Source organism: Sus scrofa, chromosome 8 (assembly GCF_054392235.1).
Source record: "Sus scrofa isolate SSC_HxYL_T2T_F1_AM1 chromosome 8, Sscrofa_HxYL_maternal_Yorkshire_Landrace_v2.0, whole genome shotgun sequence".
Taxonomy (NCBI): Eukaryota; Metazoa; Chordata; class Mammalia; order Artiodactyla; family Suidae; genus Sus; species Sus scrofa.
The window spans coordinates 74,930,209-74,952,749 of NC_139390.1; the positions used below are offsets into that span (position 1 = coordinate 74,930,209).

The window sequence follows — 22,541 nt, forward strand, 5'->3', positions numbered from 1 at the left end:
CAGGAGACAATATGAAGTCACATTACAAGCAACGCCCCTTAAATCACTGGAATTTTTATGATTGGATGTTCTAATGTCCCTTCCTTCAGACCAGAATACACTTTTGAAATATTTACAAAGAGATGGAATTTGAGCAGGCTCTCTGCACCTCTTGCCATGGCTTGGCATAGTCCACATACAAAGGCTTATATTTACTCAGGTTTCAGTAAACCTGCTACTTTCCTAAGACTGGTACGTTCAGTTCTGACTCTAGGAAAACAGTTGTTGGTGGGCTATTTAAAGCTTCTCAATCAGGTCACAACAGACAAAAGCTAGGACCACACCTGTGAGAAACAGGCACAAGAAACATTAATCCTCTGCAAACAGGTAAGTGAAAATTTCCTACTTATTAAACCACTGCAGAAACATTGGGGCCCTGCCAAGAGTCCCCATCTATTGCTGGTAAGCAAGGGAATGAAGTAGAAGGTGCCTGCAGGTTGTTGACTTACACAATAGAAAGTAGTAATGCCCTTCATTCAAGAAGTAGAGGAGGAACTGCTGCTCCTGGGTGAAACAAATAAACTCAAATTTGCACATACCAAGCTTGGGATTCTATGGACGCCCAGAGGGAGATGAACCACAAGACTGCTTGAAATAACAATATGATACAGTGGGAGAAAAGGGGATAAGCCCTGATAATACATCTTTGAGAGGCATTACAATTAAGATGGAAATGGAAGCTTTGAGGATTATGAGATCAGTCAGAAGGGTGTGTATTGAGAAGAGGGCAGAAAACAGATCTCTGGGGAGTTGGTACATGAAAGAGGCAGGGAAAAAGAAGTCCAAGAAGGAGCCCAAGAGGTGGCATGAGAGTCAAGGGTACTGAGGTTCCAGGTTAAGAGCGTCTTTCAAAGAAAGGAATGCTGTTGATACATCAAATGAAATAAGGCTGGTAATATACACCAGCTGTAGCAACATGGTCCTCAGGAACCATGCATGCTGCGCAGAAGAGGTGGTGAAAATCACTTGAGTGATTATTGAGAATAAAGATTTCTCATTGAGAAGTGATGACATAAAAGAGAAATATCGTGGCTAGCGTTTTAAAAAATGTCCACACATTTTTTTACTTGATGAATTCAAATAATAATTCAAATAATAATAATAGAGTACGTTTTAAAAATACAGGTCTGCTAATGAGAAGAGCTGAATTCTTTTTAGGGGAATAACATTTTGCCTAACTTTGTACTTAGTACTCCCTATTGTCAACATCAATTGCAAATATTTACCTGTTAGTGCTGATCTATAATAAGATTTTACACATTTCATCTTTGAAAATGTCTTTTCACAGATAAAGCTATTACCAAATACTGACCTTATTCTGTAAGCATATAATTTTAATTGAAAACATTCATCATTGGAGTTCTGGCTGTGACTCAGCAGGTTAAGAACCTGACTAGTTTTTTTTATGAGGGTGTAGGTTCCATCCCTGGCCATACTCATTGGGTTGAGGATCCAGTGTTGCCATGAGCTGTGGTGCAGATTGTATATGTGGCTTGGATCTGGCATTGCTGTGGCTGTGGCATCTAGGTTAGCAGCTGCAGCACAGATTCAACTCCTGGCCCAGGAACTTCTAAATGCTGTGGGTGTGGCCATAAAAAGAGATAAAAAGAAAATACTCATTCTTTGGAAGGCAGCATTCTATTAGTTTCTCTTTGTATGTGCCTTTTAACATATTATTACATAGCAGATCAATCACTGCCAATTGAAAGTTAGGTAAAAGCTCTCCAATTGTAGTTAAATGGATTTTTTTTTTTTTAGTTAAATGGATTTTTTAAAATATTTATTTTAAGCTTTAATTTTGGGGTGGCTTGCTTTTCACAACAAAAATGGGAAGAACAGAGAGTTCGTATACTTCCTGTTCTCACACAAACACTACCCCACTCCACTGCCACTATCAATATCCCACGCCAGAGCATGACATTTGTTATAATTGCTAAACCTACACTGATACCTTGTTATTACACAAAGTTCATTGTTTACATTAGGGCTCTATCTTAGTATTGTAAATTCTGTGGGTTTGGACAAATGAATAAGGACAAATATCTATCATTATTGTAACATACAGAATAATATCATTGCCCTAAAAAAAATCCTTGGGTACCCTGCCAATTCTCCCCCAACTAATGCCTGGAAATCCCTGATCTTTTTATTGTCTCCATGGCCCTTTCCAGAATGTTACATAATTAGAATCCTGTAATATGTAGCCTTTTCTGATTGGCTTTTTGTTGTTGTTGTCTTTTTGTCTTTTAAGGGCCACACCCACGGCATATGGAGGTTCCCAGGCTAGGGATGCAATCAGAGCTGTAGCCACTGGCCTGTACCACAGCTACAGCAACACCAGATCCAAGCCGTGGCCACAACCTACACCATAGCTCACGGCAATGCCGGATCCTTAACCCACTAAGTGAGGCCAGGGATTGAACCTGCAACTTCATGGTTCCTAGTTGGGTTTGTTGCCACTGCACCACGATGGGAACTCCCTGATTGGCTTTTTTCATTTAGTAGCATGCATTTAAGGTTCCTCCATGTCTTTTCATGGCCTGAGAGCTCATTTTGTTTTAGTGTTTAATAATATTCCATTGTTTGGATGTGTTAGTTTATCCATTCACCTACTGAAGGACACACTGTGTTTTCCAGTTCAGGCAATTATGAATACAGATGCTATAAATATTCCATGTGCAGGTTTTTGTGTAGACCTAAGTTTTTAACTCCTTTGGATAAAAACCAAGGAGCATGATTACTTGCTGGTTCCTATGGTAAGAGTATGTTTCGTTTTGTAAGAAAGTACCAAGATATCTTCCCAAATGACAGTACCATTAAGCCTTTACCACTAGCAAGGAATAAGAGTTCTCCTTGCTCCACATCCTCACCACTATTTGGTGTCAATGTTTGAACTTCGGCCATTCTAATAAGTGTGTCGTGGTATCTAATTACTTGTCAGTTCCCTAATGGTATATGATGTGGGACATCTTTTTGTATGTTTATTTGCCATCAGTATATCTCCTTTGGTGAGTTGTCCTTAAAGTTTTTGACCCTTTTTAAAATTGGGTTCTTTGTTTTCTTATCGTTGAGTTTTAAGCATTCTTCATGTATTTGGGATACTAGTCTTTATCCAGTAGTTCATTTTCTCCCAGTATGTGGCTTGTCTTATTCTCTTGACATTGTCTTTTGCAGAATGGAGTTTTTAATTTTAATGAAGTCCAGTCTATCAATTATTTATTTCACAAAGTGTGCCTTGGATATTATGTCTATATAGTCATAACCATGCCTAAACTCTTTTGGGTTTTTTTTGTTACGTTTTCTTTCAGAGTTTTATAGGTTTGCATTTTACTTTTAGGTCTATGACCCATTTTGAGTTGATTTTTGTGAAGGCTTCGTTCTGTGTCCAGAGTCTTTTTTTTTTCTTTTTTGCATGTGGATGTCCAGTTGTTCCAACATCATTTGTTGAATGAACTGTCTTTTCTTCATTGCCTTGCCTCTCTCTGCTCCTTTGTCCAAGATGAGTGAACTATATGGGGGTCTATTTCTGCATTTTCCATTCTGTCCCACTGATGTATGTGTCTATTCTTTCACCAAAACTACACTGTTTTGATTACTGCAGCTTTGTAGTAAATCTTGAAGTTAGGTAGTGTCAGTTCTCCAACTTTGTTCTTCTTCAATATTGTGCTGGGAAAGAGTCTTTAAACATAGGAAAAACATTCTCCCTATTCTATGAGGAAAATATTACTTTACAGGTTAGGTTAAGGGAAGAGGGGAAAAATTTAAATCTAACATCTTTTTGTCAAAAGAAACTAGGCACGAGTATGCACTTCCAGATAATATCCTGCTCACCGTTACTATTAGACCTAGTTATTTGAATTTAGCATTAGAAATTTAATCTTTTAACATTATTCTAAGAAATTTTAACAATTGAGATATTTAATATGTTCAAATATATGTTTAAAGTATGAAATCTCTAATTGCTTTACACAAAATTTAATGGGGAATAAAACTAAAAATTATAGAAATTAGTTCCATTTTTGATCATATTCTTGTTACAGCCTTGTTGCTCCCTTCCTGTTACTGTAAGAAGCCAAGTCCATGATCAAATTCTTCATGACTTGATTTTGTAGGGGGAGAAATGACAACAAGAGGCAATTCACCAATTTCTTTCTCCATTCCAGAGAATGCAAGAAACAATATTTACCTTGTAGTCTCACAAATAAATACAAAATCTACGAAGTTTTCCTTTCCTTCCTGCTTCAGACAGTGTTGTTGTCAATGAAAAGGGGTAACCTCATGTCAGGAAGAGTAAGAAACATTTGCGGTGCTTTAAAAATTTTGGTGAAAAGGAAATTTCACTTACATAGGCTATATAGAGTTATACATTTTATTAATATTTTTATTTGGATATTAAATTTAATTGTTATATAGAGTGCAATTTATTATAATAGCAATGTATACCTGTTTAAAAATGAGGTTACAGGAAATTCAAGTTGTAGAATTCTGATTATGAAGCATTTGAATGCATCCAACCACAAATCTAAATACACAGACACACATACCCACAAATGAGCTATATAATGATTAATATATTCTGCGAGGTTGACTAAATTGAAATTGTCAGAAGCGTGTGAGCTGGGATAGCACAACACTATTAGTGTCATAATAAAATTATACACTGACTCAGTGACATAGCACATTTTGAGGCAAAAAGAATCACTAATAATCATCTCCTTCTACATCTTTTTCTCAAAGATGACAAAGTTCTTAAAATATCAGTAATATTAAGCAATAATTAGCAATTATTTGTGAAGGGAATTTATTCTTTAATAAGTAAAGGCAGAAAATTTAATTACCATGCTCTTTGGCTATTCTCCTTTAGTAATATAGTTTAAAATGCTCTGCATTGCTGGCAGAAACTGCTAATTTCTACTGATATTAATATGTCCTACAATAATCATCAAAACCACCACTGCTGTTAACTACTTAGCTCCAAATGTAGGCAAGTTGCTACTATCACAGCATGAAAATAGAAAACAATTAATATGGCTCTGTGAAGAAATATGAGTGAGTGCATGAACTTTTAGTGGAGGTTTACTAGGAGTTGAGAATCATGCTAAATATTCTTACATGCCACCAAAGCTACCTCATTTAATCCTTATAACACCGTCTTTAACCTTATCATAATTTGCCCCTCCCCCATTTTATGGATGAGTAAACTGAGGTCAGATAATTTATCAGTGCCATTCAGCAGACATTTGAACCCAATTCTTTTGATTTAAAATAAACTCTTCATCCCACTGTCATTAATTTGTGTTCATTATTTTGTCAAAAATGACCCGTTTACCTTCACAGAGGACAACAGAAAAATTAATAACAAGTCAACCATTCTCTCGAAGTCTTTGTACTGACAGTAGTAATTCAATTTCTGTAAGCAGTTGAGAAGTTTTTTAGAAGCAGAAAACTTTACATTATTTTTCACCCAAATAAAAATACTGGCTTTATGTAGCTTTTAGAAAAGGATTGATTGTGCTTGGCCTGAAATACTTAGATCTTCCATCAAGCTTAATTTCCCTTGAAGTAGTATAATGTTATGTTGCTGCTGAAATAAACAATTTTGCTGCTGCAAGCAGAATCTTTAAAAGATTTCCATAGCTAACAGATATTCTCCTGAACTGTCCCACAGGAAGAGAAGAAATAGACAAGAAGATATTCCCTGTGATGAGAATTCAAAGCCAACTTTCAGAGAGACAATCTCTTTAAAAAAGCTTCTACTCCTTTTTTATACAGGTTAGAGATTTAAAGAGTTAAAAGCAAAGATAGACATGACATTTGCTATATTCATTAAGGTAAGTAATTAGAGTTTTTATGGCCAATTTAAATTGATTTTAGTTCAAACAGATGCTCATAATATGCATTTCTTCTTATGTTCCCCTAAATGTCCCTAAAATAGCGATTATTGGGATACTCTTAATAGACAATAAGCTGAGAAGGAAGTCTTAGGAACAAAAGGAATTAGATAGGTCTCAGAGTTAAAATACACAGTATCTCAGATGATTTCCTGGTGAGTGAGCAAGGGGTGAGGTGGGTGGGTAACCTCACTGACAGTATCATCTTATCTGGATAAAAGGAAAAGTTTGAAAATGGTTTGGCCGGAGATGAAAACATGAGAGAATGGAGGAACAGGAGAACAGTATTTGTAGTGAGGGAGGAGGAGGTGTGCTGGCTGCTTATCCACTTGCCCTGTGGCAATGCTGTGCCCCCACCCACCCCCAAAGTATAGATCAGCTGTCAAACTGTTCCATCTGCCTGAAAATTCAGCTTCTCCCCAATGTGATAAGTTCATAATTCAGTTCATGTACCTGCTTCCTTGTGCGCTGTCAGTGTGAGTCAGGATTCTTGAGATTGGTTAAGGTTAGGGCACTGATGATATTGTTTTTATCAGCCTGTGAAGTTGAGAGCTGTAACCTGTCCCTTGGTGAATTCACCAAGGGAACCTCCACCACCTGGCTGGATACCTCTCCCTGATTAACATTCTTGCAGCATCAGTAGGTAAGCGTTTCATCATTCAGTTGCTGAACACATTTCTTCTCTGGGAGAATTTATTCTCGGTGATTTTCAAAAACAATATGGTCAGTATTCAAAATGTTTTCTAAAAAGCCAATATTGGGAGTCCTTTGGGGAATCTGCTTTTCTATATGCTCAGGGCTAATTTCTATGTTAGACAAATGTTTCCTGAATTAATAAGCTGAATGAAGAAATAAGAGACAATTTTAACAACAATAGAAAATACCTACATGGGGAAGAGGAAAAAATTACTAATTCCAAAACCAGTGATGTATTAGCACAAAATCACCTAAGAGTTAACTTTCAGCCACCCTGATAGTGATTACATTCGTAAGTCTTGTTTTATTACCATCTCCCATTTCAGTTAGGTGGTGAAAGTTGGGTCATGAACTTGAAAGTGAAGAGTGAGAGGAGGAAGTGGAGAGAGTTTTGGGATCCAGCCCATGAAAGCTTAAAATTGGTAAGAATTGATATGATCTATTAGCTAAAAAGAGTGTGTGTGTTAAAGAGTTTTTGGCTCCTTCTTCTTTGAAACATTTTACATTTTATTTCTTTTATTTATTTCTTTGGGAATGGAAAGCAAAAAATGTAACTGTCCATTCAAGGACAAGAACAGCAATTCCTTGACATTGGGATGCTCCAATTAAATAAACACTGCTGACTATGATTTCTAATTGACACTATCATTTGGCAGAAAAGTAGATTGGTTAATCTGTGAATTAATGTAGGTGAGAAATTCTGGCTTGACAGTAGCATTTACTGTATTTTTCCAGATAACTTGTATTTTAGAGATCTAGAGCAACTAATTCTCATTCTAAGCACAAAAAGCAATTTTTAGTTCTCATTTAAATGTTCTTTTTAAGGCAATTAATGAATTTCCACCCAATCATCTGACTTTGTAAGTTCCTGAAATTTTGTTTTGATTAACATAACATCAACAATACAGTGGGACAATACCACATTCTGCAGATTGGGTCCAGTGCTTTTAGGACTATAATGTGATAGAGAACTGTGGAGTTAACAATTCTCTGTCACAGAACTGTGACCAGCTCATGAATATAATGTTAATGAAAACTATCTTTGGGCCTTCTTTCTGCTGAGTTTGGTAAAGAAAACTTTCAACAGAGCAATAACTGAATAGTATGTCCCTGAGGGTGTGTAAATAAACTCTAATAAATGCACCACATCCACTCTAGCAGCTGCAATTTGGGGTAGCAGTTGTCAAACTTGGTTAAGTTTGCTGTAGTTTATTGTCATTGCCATGTTTTTGGTTTTTGTTTTTTTTAAACAAAAGCCAGTAAAGTAATATAGCTCTTACTTTACAAAGTAAGCAACTCATGTGACGGTTCTGACAACGGTTAATTATGCCCATTCAATTTCCCCTTTGAGAATGGACTGCTTCATTAGGTCCATGTCTCACTTGAGACAGGCTTGGGTCAGGTCTGTACTTGTTACCTGACCCCATAGCCTCATGATGTGCTTTATGTCCCTTGGTACCAGCGTCATGAGGTCTGTGTCCAACAGTCCTGTAGTTACATGAAGGACCACAGATACCTTTGAGGAAGGGCTGTGGGAATCAGTTCTCTACACATAATAGTAGCTTTTGCAGAGTCCTTCTTATGGGCACCTGGCCTTTCCTTCAGTCTTGGGGTCTGCTTTCATAACTGGTTCACATCTGGAAATGGGCCAAGGGCTTTACATGTGGCAGCTGACCTCAGTCTTCTACACGTATTTATTAAGCAATATCCTTATCGAATGCCCAACTATCTTGCTGCTATGAACACTCTTACTTTATTAACCACCTCTTTTCCCTTTGGCAAACTTAAGTTTGTTTTCTACTTTTGTTGAGTCTATTTCTGTTTTTTAAGTTCATTTGTATTGCTTTTTTAGATTCCACATATAATAGTGATATAATATTCATCTTTCTCTAATTATTAGCATGATAATCTCGATGCCAGGATTGCTTGGGCAGTTATGGGTCTTTTGTGATTCCATATAAATTTTAGGATTATTTTTTCTAGTTCTATAAAAATGTTATGAGTAATTTAATAGCAATCACATTAAATCTATAGATTGCTTTGGGTAGTTTGGCCATTTTAATATCAGTTCTTCCAATCCAAGACCAATTGAATTAACTTCAATTTCTTTTATCAATGTTTTATATTTCTCAGTCTAAGCCTTTTACTTCCTTTGTCAGTATAATTCATAGGTATTTTATTTTTTATTGAAGTATAACTGATTTACAATGTTTCTGGTATACAGCAAAGTGATGCATATATATATGTATATATGTAATATATGTATATATGTGCATTTTTCATATTATTTCTCATTACAGTATATTACAGGATATTAAATATAGTTCCATGTGGTATACAATATGACCTTGTTGTTTATCCATTCTACATATAATAGCTTGAATCTGTTAGTTCCAAACTCTCAACCCAACTTTCCCCACCATCCCTCCCTCTTGGCAACCACAAGTCTGTTCTTTATATCTGTGGGTCTGTTTCCTAGATAAGTTTGTTTCTGTCATATTTAAGATTCCACATGTGATATCATTATGTATTTCTCTTTCTCTTTCTGGCTTTTTTTACTATGATAATCTCTAGGTACATCCACATTGCTGTAAATGGCATTATTTCATTCTTTTTTATGGCTGAGTAACATTCCATTTTATAAATAAACCACATCTTTTTTATCATCGATCTGTCAGTGGACACTTAGCTTGTTTCCATGTCTTGGCTGTTGTAAACAGTGCTGCAATGAACATAAGGGTACATATTATTTTCACATTACTGTTTTGTCTGGATATATGCCCAGGAGTAGGATTGCTGGATCACATGGTAACTATTTTTAGTACTTTAAGGAATCTCCACACTGTTTTCTGTAGTGGCTGAACCAGTTTACATCTCTACCAACAGTGCAGGAGGATTCCCTTTTCTCCACACCTTCTCCACTATTTGTTATTTGTAGACTCTAATGACGGTCATTCTGACTGATGAGAAGTGGTACCTCACTGGAGTTTTGATTTGTGTTTTTCTAATAATTGGCCTTAGCCACATTGAACATCTTTTCATGTGCCTGTCAGCCAACACTTATGTTTTATTTGGAGAAATGTCTATTTAGTTCTTTTACCCATTTTTTATTAGGTTTTGTTGTTGTTACTGAGCTGTATGAGCTGTTTATATATTTTGGAAATCAATGCCTATTGGTCACATCATTTGCAAATATTTTTCTCTTAGTCCATAGGTTTTCTTTTTGTTTTGTTAATGGTTTCCTTTGCTGTGCAAAAGCTTATAAGTTTGGGTAGGTCTTATTTATTTATTTTTGCTTTATTTCTGTTGCCTTGGTAGAAGGACCTAAGAAAACTTTGGTACAATTCATGTCAGAATTTTTGCCTGTGTTCTCTTCTAGGAGTTTTATGGTGTCATGTCTTAAATTTAAGTCTTTAAACCATTTTGAATTTATTTTTGTGTATGGTGTGAGACTGTGTTTTAACTTGATTGATCTACATACAGCTGTCCAATTTTCCCCACACCACTTGCTGAAGAAACTGTCTATTTTATATTCTTGCCATCCTTTGTTGAAGATTAATTGACTGTAAGTGTTTGGGTTTATTTTTAGGCTATTACTTTTCTTTATCCATATGTCTGTTCTTATGTCAGAACTACATTGTTTTGATTATTATAGCTTTGTAGTATTGTCTCATGTCTGGGAGGATTATGCTTTCTGCTTTATTCTTTTGCTTCAGGATTGCTTTAGTAATTCTGGGTCTTTTACGGTTCCATATAAATTTTAGGATTATTTTTTCTAGTTCTTTGAAAAATGTCTTGGCTAATTTGATAGGGATCACTTTAAATTTGTAGGTTGCTTTGAATAGTATGTCCATTATTTTATTGCCTGCATCCAGAGCATGTATAAGTTCCCAGGCCAGGGATAGAACCTGAGCTACAGCAATGACCTGAGGTACAGCAGTGATAGTGCCAGGTCCTTAACCCATTAGGCCAATGGGGAAACTTCAGTTTTCTATGTCTTTAAATCATCTTCCTTTCTTCAATCAATGTTTTATAGCTCTCAGCATATGTCTTTCACCGCCTTTGTCAGATTTATTCCTAAGTAATTTTTTGGATGTGATTTTAAAAGGAATTGTTTTTTTACTTTCTGTGTCTGATATTTCATTGTTAGTGTAAAGAAATGTACATGATTTCTGTATGTTAATCGTGTATCCTGCTACCTTGCTGATTTTATCAGTTCTAGTAGCTTTTGTGTAGTCTTTAGGGGTTTCTATATATAGTATCATATCATCTGCATATAATGACAATTTTATCTCTTCCAATTTGAATACCTTTTATTTTTCTTTTCTGATTGCTGTGGCTAGGACTTCCAATACAATGTTAAACAGAAGTAGAGTGGGTATAATTGTCTTATTAACAGGTTTTAGTGGGAAGGCCTTTAGCTTCTCACCATTGAGTATTATGTTACCTGTAAGTTTGTTATAAATAGCTTTTATTATGTTTAGAAAAGCTTATGATAAAGCCAAGAAATGTTTTGTTTTGTTTTTTGTTTTGCTTTACTTTTATTTTGAAGACAGGACAAGCTTGTATTTATTTCATGAGCCTTTTTTCTTTGAAAAGCATCAGTGAGATCTTGCTGTGTAGCACTGGGAACTATGTCTAGTCACTTCTGATGGAACATGATAATGTGAGAAAAAAGAATGTATACATGTATGTGTAACTGGGTCAACATGCTGTACAGTAGAAAAAAAATAAAAGGGGAAAAAAAAAAGATATGTTCCCTCTATGCTCATTTTAATGAGTTTTTATCATGAATGGATGTTGGATTTTGTCAAATGCTTTTTCTGCATCTATTGATATGGTCATGTGATTTTTTTGTCTTTTTGCTGATGTGGTGTATCACATTGACTGATTTGCATACATTGAACCATCCTTCTGACCCTTGGATAAATCCAACTTGATCATGGTGTATGATTCTTTCTATGTGTTATTGGATTTGGTTTGTTAATATTTTGTTGAAGATTTTTGCATCCATATTCATCAAAGATATTCCCTGGTATTGTTCTTTTTTGGTAGTGTCTTTGTCAGATTTTGGTGTCAGAATGATGCGGGCTTCATAGAATGACTGTGGGTATATTCCTTCTTCGTCTATCTTTAGGAAGAGTTTGAGAAGGATTGGTATAATTTCTTTTTTGCCTATTTGGTAGAATTCCCCAGTGAAATCATCCAATCCTGGACTTTTGTTTTCAGAGAGTTTTTAAATTGCAGATTTTATTTCACTCTTAATAATCCAATAATCTGGTTCCTTTTGATTCAGTTTTGGTAGGTTATATATATTAGGTTTATAGAAACTTATCCATTTCTTCTAGGTTAACCATTTTGTTGGCATATAACTATTTATAGTATTCAGATTTTTTTTTTGACATTTCTACAGTACTGGTTGTTTTTTCTCCACTTTCATTTCTTATCTTGTTTGACTTTTCTGTTTTCTTCTTGGTGAGTGTGGTGGCCAGAGGTTTGCCAGTTTTATTTATCCTTTCAAGAAACCAGCTCTTGGTTTCACTGATTTTTCCATTTTTTAAATTTAATCTTTATTTCTTTTATGTTTTTATTACTTCCTTCCTTCTACTGACTTTTAGCTTCTTTTTGTTCTTTTTCTGTTAGTTAGGTTATTTGAGGTTGTTTTTTTTTCTGTTTTTGAGGAAGACCTCTATCACTATAAATTTCATTCTTAGGATTGCTTTGCTGCATCCTGTAGATTTTGTATGGTTGTGTTTTCATTGTGTCTTGAGCTATGTTTTATTTTTAGATTTTTTATTATAATTGGTTTAGAGTATTCTGCCAATTTCTGCTGTACAGCAAAGTGACCCAGTTATACACACACACATTCTTATCTATCATGTTCTATCACCAGTGACTGGATATAGTTCCCTCTACTATACAGCAGCATCTCATTGCTTATCCATTCTAAATGTAATAGTTTGCATCTCTAACCCCAAACTCCCAGTCCATCTCACTCCCTCCCCCTTGGTAACCACAAATCTGCTCTCCATGTCTGTAAGTGTGTTTCCATTCTGTAGGTATGTTCATCTATGCCATATATTAGATTCCAGATGTAAGTGATATCACATGGTATTTGTCTTTCTCATTCTGATGTACTTCACTTAGTATGAGAATTTCTAGTTCCATCCATGTTGCTCCAGATGGCATCATTTTGTTCTTTTTTTTAGGGCCAAGTAGTACTCTATTGTGCATATGTACTACATCTTTTTTTTTTTTTTTTTTTTTTTTTGCATTTCTTGGGCCGCTCCTGCGGCATATGGAGGTTCCCAGGCTAGGGGTCAAATTGGAGCTGTAGCCACCGGCCTATGCCAGAGCCACAGCAACGTGGGATCCGAGCCGCGTCTGCAACCTACACGACAGCTCACGGCAACGCCGGATCGTTAACCCACTGAGCAAGGGCAGGGACCGAACCCGCAACCTCATGGTTCCTAGTCGGATTCGTTAACCACTGCACCACGACGGAAACTCCTGTACTACATCTTCTTAATCCACTCATCTGATGATCGACATTTGGTTGTTTCCATATCTTGGCCATTGTGAATAGTGCTTCAGTGAATATAGGGGTGCATGTATCTTTTTCAAAGAAAGTTTTGTCTGGATATATGCCCAGGAGTGGGATTGTTGGATCATATGTTTGTTCTATAGTTTTATGAGGAACTTCCATGCTACTTTCCACAGAGATTGTACCAGTTTACATTCCCACCAACAGCATAGGAGTGTTCCCTTTTCTCCACACACACTCCAGCATTTGTTATTCATAGCCATTCTGACCAGCATGAGATGATACCTCATTGAAGTTTTGATTTGCAATTCTTTAATAATTAGTGATGATGTTAATCATCTTTTCATGTGCCTGTTGGCCATCATATGTCTTCTTTGGAAAAATGTCTACTCAGGTATTCTGCCCGTTTTTCAATTGGGTTGTTTATTTTTTGCTGTTATGTGATTTTTTGGTATATTTTGGAGATTAAGCCCTTGTCTGTTACATCATTTGCAGCTATTTTTTTTTCCATTCCGTAGGTTATCTTTTTGGACTTTTTTATGGTTTTCTTTGTTGTGCAAAACTTATAGTTTGATTAAATCCCATTTTTTTTGTCTTGGGAGACAGACCTAAGAAAAACTGGCTTGGCTTATATCAGAGAAAGTTTATCCTATGTTCTCTCCTAGGTGTTTTATGGTGTCATGTCTTATGTTTAAGTCTTTAAACCATTTTGAGTTTATTTTTGTTCTTGGTGTGAAGGTATGTTCTAGTTTCATTGATTTACATGCAGCTGTCCAGTTTTCCCAGCACCACTTGCTGAAGAGACTTTTTCCCATTTTATATTCTTGCCTCCTTTGTTGAAGATTAATTGGCCATAGGTGTCTGGGTTTAATTATGGGCTTTCTATTCTGTCCCATTGGTCTGTAGGTCTGTTTTTGTACCAGTACCACACTGTCTTGATTACTGTAGCTTTGTAATATTGTCTGAAGTCTGGGGGAGTTATGCCTCCTACTTGTTTTTTTCCCCTCAGGATTGCTTTGTCAATTCTGGATCTTTTATGGTGCCACATAAATTTTTTGGATTGTTCTAGTCATGCATGTGCAAAGAAAGATAGTTCTATGGTGGTCCCACCCTCCCCAAGAATGGCACCTTGCTTTTCCTGCAGGCCCAGTCTTTCTCCTGAACTCTCTTGGCTGTGGTGTTCTGCTCCCTAGCCCCTCAGGTTGTTTCCACACAGCCAACCCTAGCCTTCTCCCTGGAATTGACCTCTGAAGCCTGAGTTCAGTGCCAGCACACCTCCCCCAAGTGTCTTAGGCGCTGGTGTTCTGGGCAGTGGTATTAATGGTCCATGTGTCTCTCTGCTTTGCCCTCCTCAGTCTGGCTGTTGTGCTTTTCTCTGAGGCTTTGAGGCTCCCCCTCCTTCCTGGCTGATCTCCCTGTCAGTTATGTGGCCTCCCACCACGCAGATTCCTTTTCTCTTACACAGCTCCTTTCAGGTGTGCTGGTCCTATCCCGATTCCTTTTTTTCCCCTTATTTTTTCCTTTTGTTCTACCCAGTTATGTGAAGGGTTTCCTGGCCTTTTTAGAGGTTTAAGTTCTTCTGCCAGTGTTCGGTGTTCTGTGTGAATTTTTCTACATGTAGATTTTTTTTTTTTTTTGGGTCTTTATGCCTTTTCTAGGGCCACTCCCATGGCATATGGAGGTTCCTAGGCTAGGGGTCTAATCAGAGCTGTAGCTGCCGGCCTACACCACAGCCACAGCAACACAGGATCCGAGCCACGTCTACAACCTACACCACAGCTCATGGCAACGCCAGATCCTTAACCCACTGAGGGAGGCCAGGGATCAAACCTGCAACCTCATGGTTCCTAGTCAGATTTGTTAGCCATTGAGCCACGACGGGAACTTCTAGGTGGTTTTTTTTTTAATAGAATTCAGTTGTAGCAAGAAAACCTACTCCCTATGATTTAAATTCTTCTAAATGTACTGAGAGTTGGTTTATGAAGCAGCATATTGTTCACTTCCTTTAGTATTTTTTATAATGCAGTTAATTTTCTCATAGTTTTCTCTGAAAACATATTTATCTAGAAATGAAAGAAGATAAAAAATTCTACATTGACCGTTTTTTTCTTTCCTTTAAGCATGTTTAGATGCCATTGCATTGTCTTCTTAATTACATGGTTTCTTACAAGAATTTGATGAGCGTTCTTATCATTTTCCTTGTATCTATGCTTTAAAAATTGTTTTTGTCTCTGGTGTTCAGTAATTTGATCATAATGTTCCATGCTGTGGTTTTGTGAGGAATGTATACATTCACGATAAATTTGGTTGCAAAACTACATTTTTAATGATAAAGTAAAATTACCAATAAGTCTTCTTATAAGCAGAATAGTTGGTTTCATAAAACTAATTTTTATAGAATTTCATGTATCACAAGTTTATATGAGCCTGAATCATCTATCATCCTAATTACTTGATAATCAGGAAGAAATGACTATGCTAAGAAGCTTTTATTGAATAAGCATATCTGGATTTGAAAGCAACATAATATTCTGGGATTTTAATAAGTTGTCATGGAAACTTTGTCAGTAATAGACTAAGAAAATTAAATGCTATTACCTACTTCTATTTGCAAATTTACCTCTTCCTTGCTTTTACTGAATATACTAGAAATACAAAATATGAGCCATTTTTAACTAAATAAAGCAGTCTATTAAAATGCAATTCCATAATCAGAAAAGATAGACTGGTGAGAGTATTTTGACATTAGGATTAGTTTATTGGTAAGGAGAGCTGATTTTATTATTACAAACCACCTCTGTGAATCCTGGTTTGAAAACAATATTTTTTCCTCAGTTCTTTCTTCTAGAGTTAATAGTATAAAAAATAATTTATTGCCTGTCTACCTCTGAGATGCCTGGCCTGAGAGCAGGGTGTTAAGGCTGAATAAATGGATTTGATTAGGGCAAGTGTGTGAAAACTGACATTTTATCAGAATGTGAAGCAAAATCCACAGTGGTTCCAAAGTTTGCCCCCAGGGACATTTGGAAATATATAAAGTTTTGGTTATCATAGTTAGAGCTTTTATTGGCATTAGAAACTAGAAACCAGGGATGCGGCCAAATATCCTACAAGGCTTAGGACAGCAATCAATAACAGAGGATTACTCAGTCCATAATGGCAATAGTGCTGACACAGAGAAACCCTGAAGAGCAGAGGGCAAAGAGGTCTCTGTGAAACTGGAGCTGCACGTGGAGGTGTAGCAGTGAAAGCAGGGTAAATGGTTGGGAGGCTGAGGTTAAGTGGTGAGTGAATATGAACATGGTGAAGAGAAATCTAATGTATTTCTAGTGTATTTTTAAGTTAGAAACTGTTGGCTTGGCAAAAAATTATATGGGGGCATGAGGATAAGAGAGAACTCAAACAAATAAGCAAAGATATACATGCAATCATTAAGTACTATTAGGTCTTTCAGCCATTTTTACTAACACTGATATCTAATAAAGAAGTAGATCAATCTATAATATATCAACAAAATAAAATTTTGCTGGCTGTAGTACATTTTTGTATAAAATTATATAACAGTATGGACAATGATTTCTTTTTATAATATACAACATACATATGTGTATTATATATAGTCCAAAAATGTTTATTAGCAATGATTTTCCCTGAGGGACAGGAGTAAGGGGGGTTTAATTTTCTAAATTCTAACCTTATGTAACTAATTTGAATTTCTTTATAAAAGATGATACATACTGTAGATGAAGAAACTCACCTGCCATATCAATAGACAAAAGATGTTGCAGCCCTCAGCTACCACAGTTGACCTTGACTGTGTACTCTTAGGGGATCCAGGATGGGAAAAAAACAGGATACTAGCCCTAGATAGTTAAGGTGCATATTACTTTTCCCGGACTCTTTCATTTTACTGTGCAAAGAAAATTAATAAATTCATCAACTCAAGATGTTTGGGTTTTCTTCAATTAACAGCAATCTTTTGATATTCAAAGAACCTGTTTTTTTGTGGCAAAAACTCCTCCATTGTCTCTTCGGAATGGTCCTTCAGAGCTATCTGAGTCTTTCTCCCAGGCTTAATTCCTCAGCAAATCTGCCAAATAAAACATAAATCTTAAAGTTTTAAGTCGAGAAGTTAATGGTTTTGATGACCAGTGAAGGACCCAGAGCAGACTTCTCTCTTTTGCTTGAACTCTTATGAGGATCCAGAGCCTGGTACCAGCAGAGCCTCTTGGGATGGTCCACCTTCTGAGAGTCCAGAAAAATTTGGGTGACTCTCTTCAGGTTCTCAGGTCTCCTGTTATTGGCTGATGATCCTAAGTTTTATTCATGCTGTTAAACTCCTGTCTGGAGGAGTAGGTTATCTTTGGAATGGTGTCAAGAAGAGGTACCTGATTTTTCCTTGGTTGAAAGACACTGGGAAAATTTTTGCTCACTGTAAACATTAAGTGGCTTATCCTCAGTTGAAGGATACTTAGTAAGGTCAGACTGTGTAATTAGGTGGAAGACTGGCCTGCAATTTTCACTTGAATCCACTACTTGGATCAAGTTTCTCAAAACAAAAATGAAGATATCTCAGGTGAGCTTTCAGCTCCAAAAAAGGGATATCTCCTCCTGACTGGCATGGCTTTCTCGGGCAGCTGAGAAACTTGCAAGAGTGGTGGAGGCAAGACCTCATCCAGTGCAGATATCCCTATAGAGAAACCCACTCATTTTAATGAAAATTTGTTCTGCCAGGGACGCTCCTAAGAGCTGGCTGCTCTGTGATCCTAGCACCCAGGTCTTTAACTGAGACTTGTAAGAAGAATGAGACTTATAAGAAGAATGAAATGATTCTAAGGTAAAACCTAGAAGGCTTAAGCTCACAAACAGCACATTGACCCACCATGTGATCATCACTAGCGCTTTTATCTCAACAAATTGACCTCATAATGGGGAATGAAGCTCTCAAAGGAGAAAGGAATGACAAATTTCCAGCCCCCAACTAATATCCCATCCAGGTTTATGAACATACAAGACTTACAAGTACTTGCTTAACTGGGGATTAAAGGTAAACTTGCCTTGAAAATGAATAAGACAGGGCTCTTTTATTGCATATACAGTTAAGTTAGAGAAAGCTAGCTTGATAAATCATCTTTTCAGAAATCTGAACTTAAACAAAAATACTTCTAGGAGAAACTTGCATATCTGTCCCTATGCCTTTGAGATGTCAACATTCTCTACCTGATCTTCTTGAATATTGTGTGTGTGTTATGAAAACTTGGTCTCTGCCCTCTGGAAGATAGATATATGGTAGACATTTGGCAGCCAGTCTAACAGACTGGAATTCAGAGCAGTCTCTTGTCTTACTGCCAGCTCCCAGGAGCCTTTTGTTGTGCTAACCTTTGTTGAGGCAGCCTGTACAACAAAGGTCTTTAGTTAGACTGGTTTGAGGGGTAAATGTTCTGGTCCTGTTTAGGAGGCATTCTCCCCACTTTCTTTTAGAGGTGCCTCTTACCTCTTATTGGTTTGAGTCACTATTAAGATGTATATTGTCAATGCCAGATGATGGATCCTTCAGAGAGCTTTCATTATAAACAGCTGTTTTATTGGTACTTAGGAACAAAAGTTCATAGAGGCAGAAAATATTTTATACATAAGGTTTTATACATATAGGTTAACCTAACTCCCTTAGTTTAAAATAAACAATAAACAAAATTCTTTTAATGGCTGCACCCATGGCGTATAGAAGTTCCTGAGCCAGAGATTGAATCCAAGACAACACAGTATGGCAACTCTGGATCCTTTAACCCACTGCTCTGGGCTAGTGATCGAACTCCTGCCTCTGTAGCAACCTGAGCCACTGCAGTTGGATTCTTAAATTCAAACCACTGGAAAGGCTCCCTTGCCCCAAATCTGATTTGTAACCTTCTTAAGGGTTTATCAAAGACAAATACATAGCTTAAGTCTTTTCCACAAATAGTAAAGCCTTAGTCATTTGAGCAGATACATTTTCTTATTCCAGCTATTATTTATAAACTAGTAAATCTATGTTGTAATACTTGATTAATAACTGAATTTTTAAAGTGAAGCTATGAAATCTTTAGTTTTGTATGTTTATATGTTTGTGTGGTAGGATCTATCTCTATCTTCAGATAATGTGATCAAAATTAAATGTATAAAAGAGCTAATTGACTTAAAAGTAAGCACTTAACAAAAATGAACCTGGCCAGAATGAATTTCAGGTTCACATTCAATAGTAAATTAAATTTGATATTAAAGCTAGCTTAAGCTTGTTGGTTTAATCAATACAGATATGTCTTTATTTTATCTAGGTTTATTGAAGGTCAATAAGTTCATGTTATTTCTGTTGTATTTTGTCAGCAAGAAAAATATTAACTTGGTGTGATTTTTATAAGTTGTAAAGGTAAATGAGATGAGTTTTCAGGTGAACGTTTTAGGAATAATTATGTCTTGGACATGTCTATCTTAAAATATTTTCTCCAAATATTTTGTTAACTTAAGTTTTCCTAAGTTAAATGCTGGGAATTTATTGAATATCCAGGTAATTAAGATAGAATATTAATTGCCCAATAAGTCTAAATTTACCTATTTTTGTCTCCATCAAGAGGGATACTAAATAAATTTGGGTTTATTAGACACTTGTACCACATTGAGAAGAAATTATGCTATGAGGCAATGTATGTTTCTAGAGGTTATAAAACATTCCAATCAGTAAACTCTGGTATGACAAAGAGTTCATGAGTACTTGCTACATGTCATTTTTCACTAGAGGTTAAGGTTTTTAAGGGTTAACATCATAATAGGTAATTAAGGATACTAAATATAAACAAGAGAAACTTCTCAGTATGCAAGGAAAGTAGGACGGGTGTTTTCAGCAAAAGAAAGGATAAGGAATGGAAATACATTTTGTTAAGAGGAAAGAATGTCATCATAGATTGTGCACCCTGAGGGAATTCAGGATGGACAAAAAAACAGAATATTGGCCCTAGATAGTTGAGGTGCATATCAAAGGAATGATTTCAATGGGCCCAGACTCTTATTATCTTCCTCTTCATTAACTTGAGATGTGTGATTTTTCCTTAATTAACATTAATTAGTTGATGTTCTCACTACCCGGAAGTTTTTGTTGCAAAAACTTCTGTACATCCTAGCTCTGCCCTTACCTCAGCAAATCCATCAAAAAAACCATAAATCTCAAATTTTAGGTTGTGCATTTTTTTTTCAGTTGACAGTACTAAATTTCAAATGTAGGAAATGATGTATTTCTATGTGCTTTATTTTTTAAATGTTATTTCAGTAGATTCTACCAACAAATTAGAATGTTAGAGAAAAAATTTTCAGTCTTCCAGCTGCTATGTTACATAGATTTCCTTAACATTAATTTTCACACACAATTGCCTCTCTTATTTCAAAACAAGATTTTATCTTATTTATTCATTTTTTGTCTTTTTGCTATTTCTTGGGCCGCTCCCGTAGCACATGGAGGTTCCCAGGCTGGGGTCGAATCGGAGCTGTAGCCACCAGCCTACGCCAGAGCCACAGCAATGCGGGATCCAAGCCACATCTGCAACCTACACCACAGCTCATGGCAACGCCGGATCGTTAACCCACTGAGCAAGGGCAGGGACCGAACCCACAACCTCATGGTTCCTAGTCGGATTCGTTAACCACTGTGCCACAACAGGAACTCCCCAAAACAGGATTTTAAAGATGAAAAATAAATGCCCAGAACAGGTATTTTGAGTAGCACTACCTTTTTTTTGGTCAGAAAAGATATTATTGGTAATATAATACTATGTGGGTATATATTCATTTCCTTACGATTACCTAAAGTGAAGAAATACATAAAAGGCATCTATGCAAAGATAGGCTAGAAAATGTGTGTGTGGAAAAGTCACTCATCATCTCAATGCTGGAAAGAAAATTTGCCCTTGACAGCCAGTAGCTGGCCTGGTACTCATACCTGGAGTTATCTTTTATTGAACATGCACCATTTCCCAGAGAACTGACATCAGACAGAGCAAAACAAGATTATTGTAATCATGTCTGAGTACAGACAAACTACATGTGTTATACAAACTACAAAAAAGATCAAATATCTCCATATTCCAGCTAATGTGAGGGATTGCTACTTCTTTATTGTCTTTAGCTTTATTTCATTCTTCTTAATTCCAGATAAAATTTATTTTTTATCTTTTTGCCATTTCTTGGGCCACTCCCACAGCATATGGAGATTCCCAGGCTACGGGTCTAATCAGAGCTGTAGCCACCGGCCTACGCCAGAGCCGCGTCTGCAACCTACATCACAGCTCACGTCAATGCCAGCTCCTCAACCCACTAAGCAAGGCCAGGGACGGAACCCGCAACCTCATGGTTTCTAGTCAGATTCATTAACCACTGAGCCACGACGGGAACTCTAGATAAAATTTATTAAGCTATCCACTCATAGAATGATTTTCTACTTCCTGACATCATCCAATCCAGAGCAAAGCCCAGATCCTAAAGTAAATCTGTCTCACAATATCGTACTAAGCTGCTCCAAGTTCCACCATGGGTGAGTTGTCCCCCACAGCGACGGCAATAAAATTGAGATTTGTGTGCCTGGTGGTGGTTTGCTGGAGGGCACTGACAAATGTCACTGGTTCTTAGAATGGGCAAATTGGTCTCTTATTATAATTCTTCTTCTGCAAAAGAAGACTTGTGCAAAATGTATTTCTTTCTATGACTTATCTGAGCACATGAATTTACAGCATCTTCAATGTCTAAAGTAATGTATGCAGTGTAAATCAATATTTAAAAAGAAAGTAAATTTCTACTTCTGTGTTATAACAATATGCTTTAGGTTTATCTTTACCTTTTAGCTGTATTATTTTAAATTATCTGAATTTCTTTAATAATTTTTAAACACATGTACAAAAATTTCAGTTTCTGCATTTCCCTTTTATGCTTCAGAATGTAACAACAAACAGAACATTCCTGAAAAGAATAAAACGGCTAGATTTATGGAGGGTTACTTTGAACTTGGCTTCTCTTTTACATGGTGGACAATTTTTCCTGTAGCTCTCTGATTTTTTAATGTGTTCTTTCAGCCGCTTGGGCTATAAACCTTTGAGTTATCCTTAGTTCCTTTCTTTCCTTTACTATTAATTGGTTTCTCCTTCTACTCCCCTCTCCCCTAAGTTGCTCTACAGCTCCTGCCACTTCCAATTTAACAATGAATCCCTTAAAATATATGATGACCAGATGATTTAGCATCATCTCCATGTGAACCACCCCGGGTCAAATCATGGCCATCACTGACCTGCACTATCACAAATCTCTCCTAATTTACTTTTCTGTTTCCAGTACCTTTGCCTCTCCACTATACATTT

At 36.4% G+C, this 22,541-nt stretch overlaps 1 long non-coding RNA gene across 1 annotated transcript; it reads left to right on the forward strand.

Annotated features, from left to right (window-relative positions):
• The first annotated feature begins 302 nt into the window (after positions 1–302).
• LOC106507788 (uncharacterized) lies at positions 303–22,171 on the forward strand. The gene is made up of 5 exons (XR_014812670.1): positions 303–366; positions 5,708–5,870; positions 6,467–6,573; positions 6,953–7,048; positions 17,143–22,171. It is a non-coding gene; the product is annotated as an uncharacterized LOC106507788 (long non-coding RNA).
• Positions 22,172–22,541: the final 370 nt, after the last annotated feature.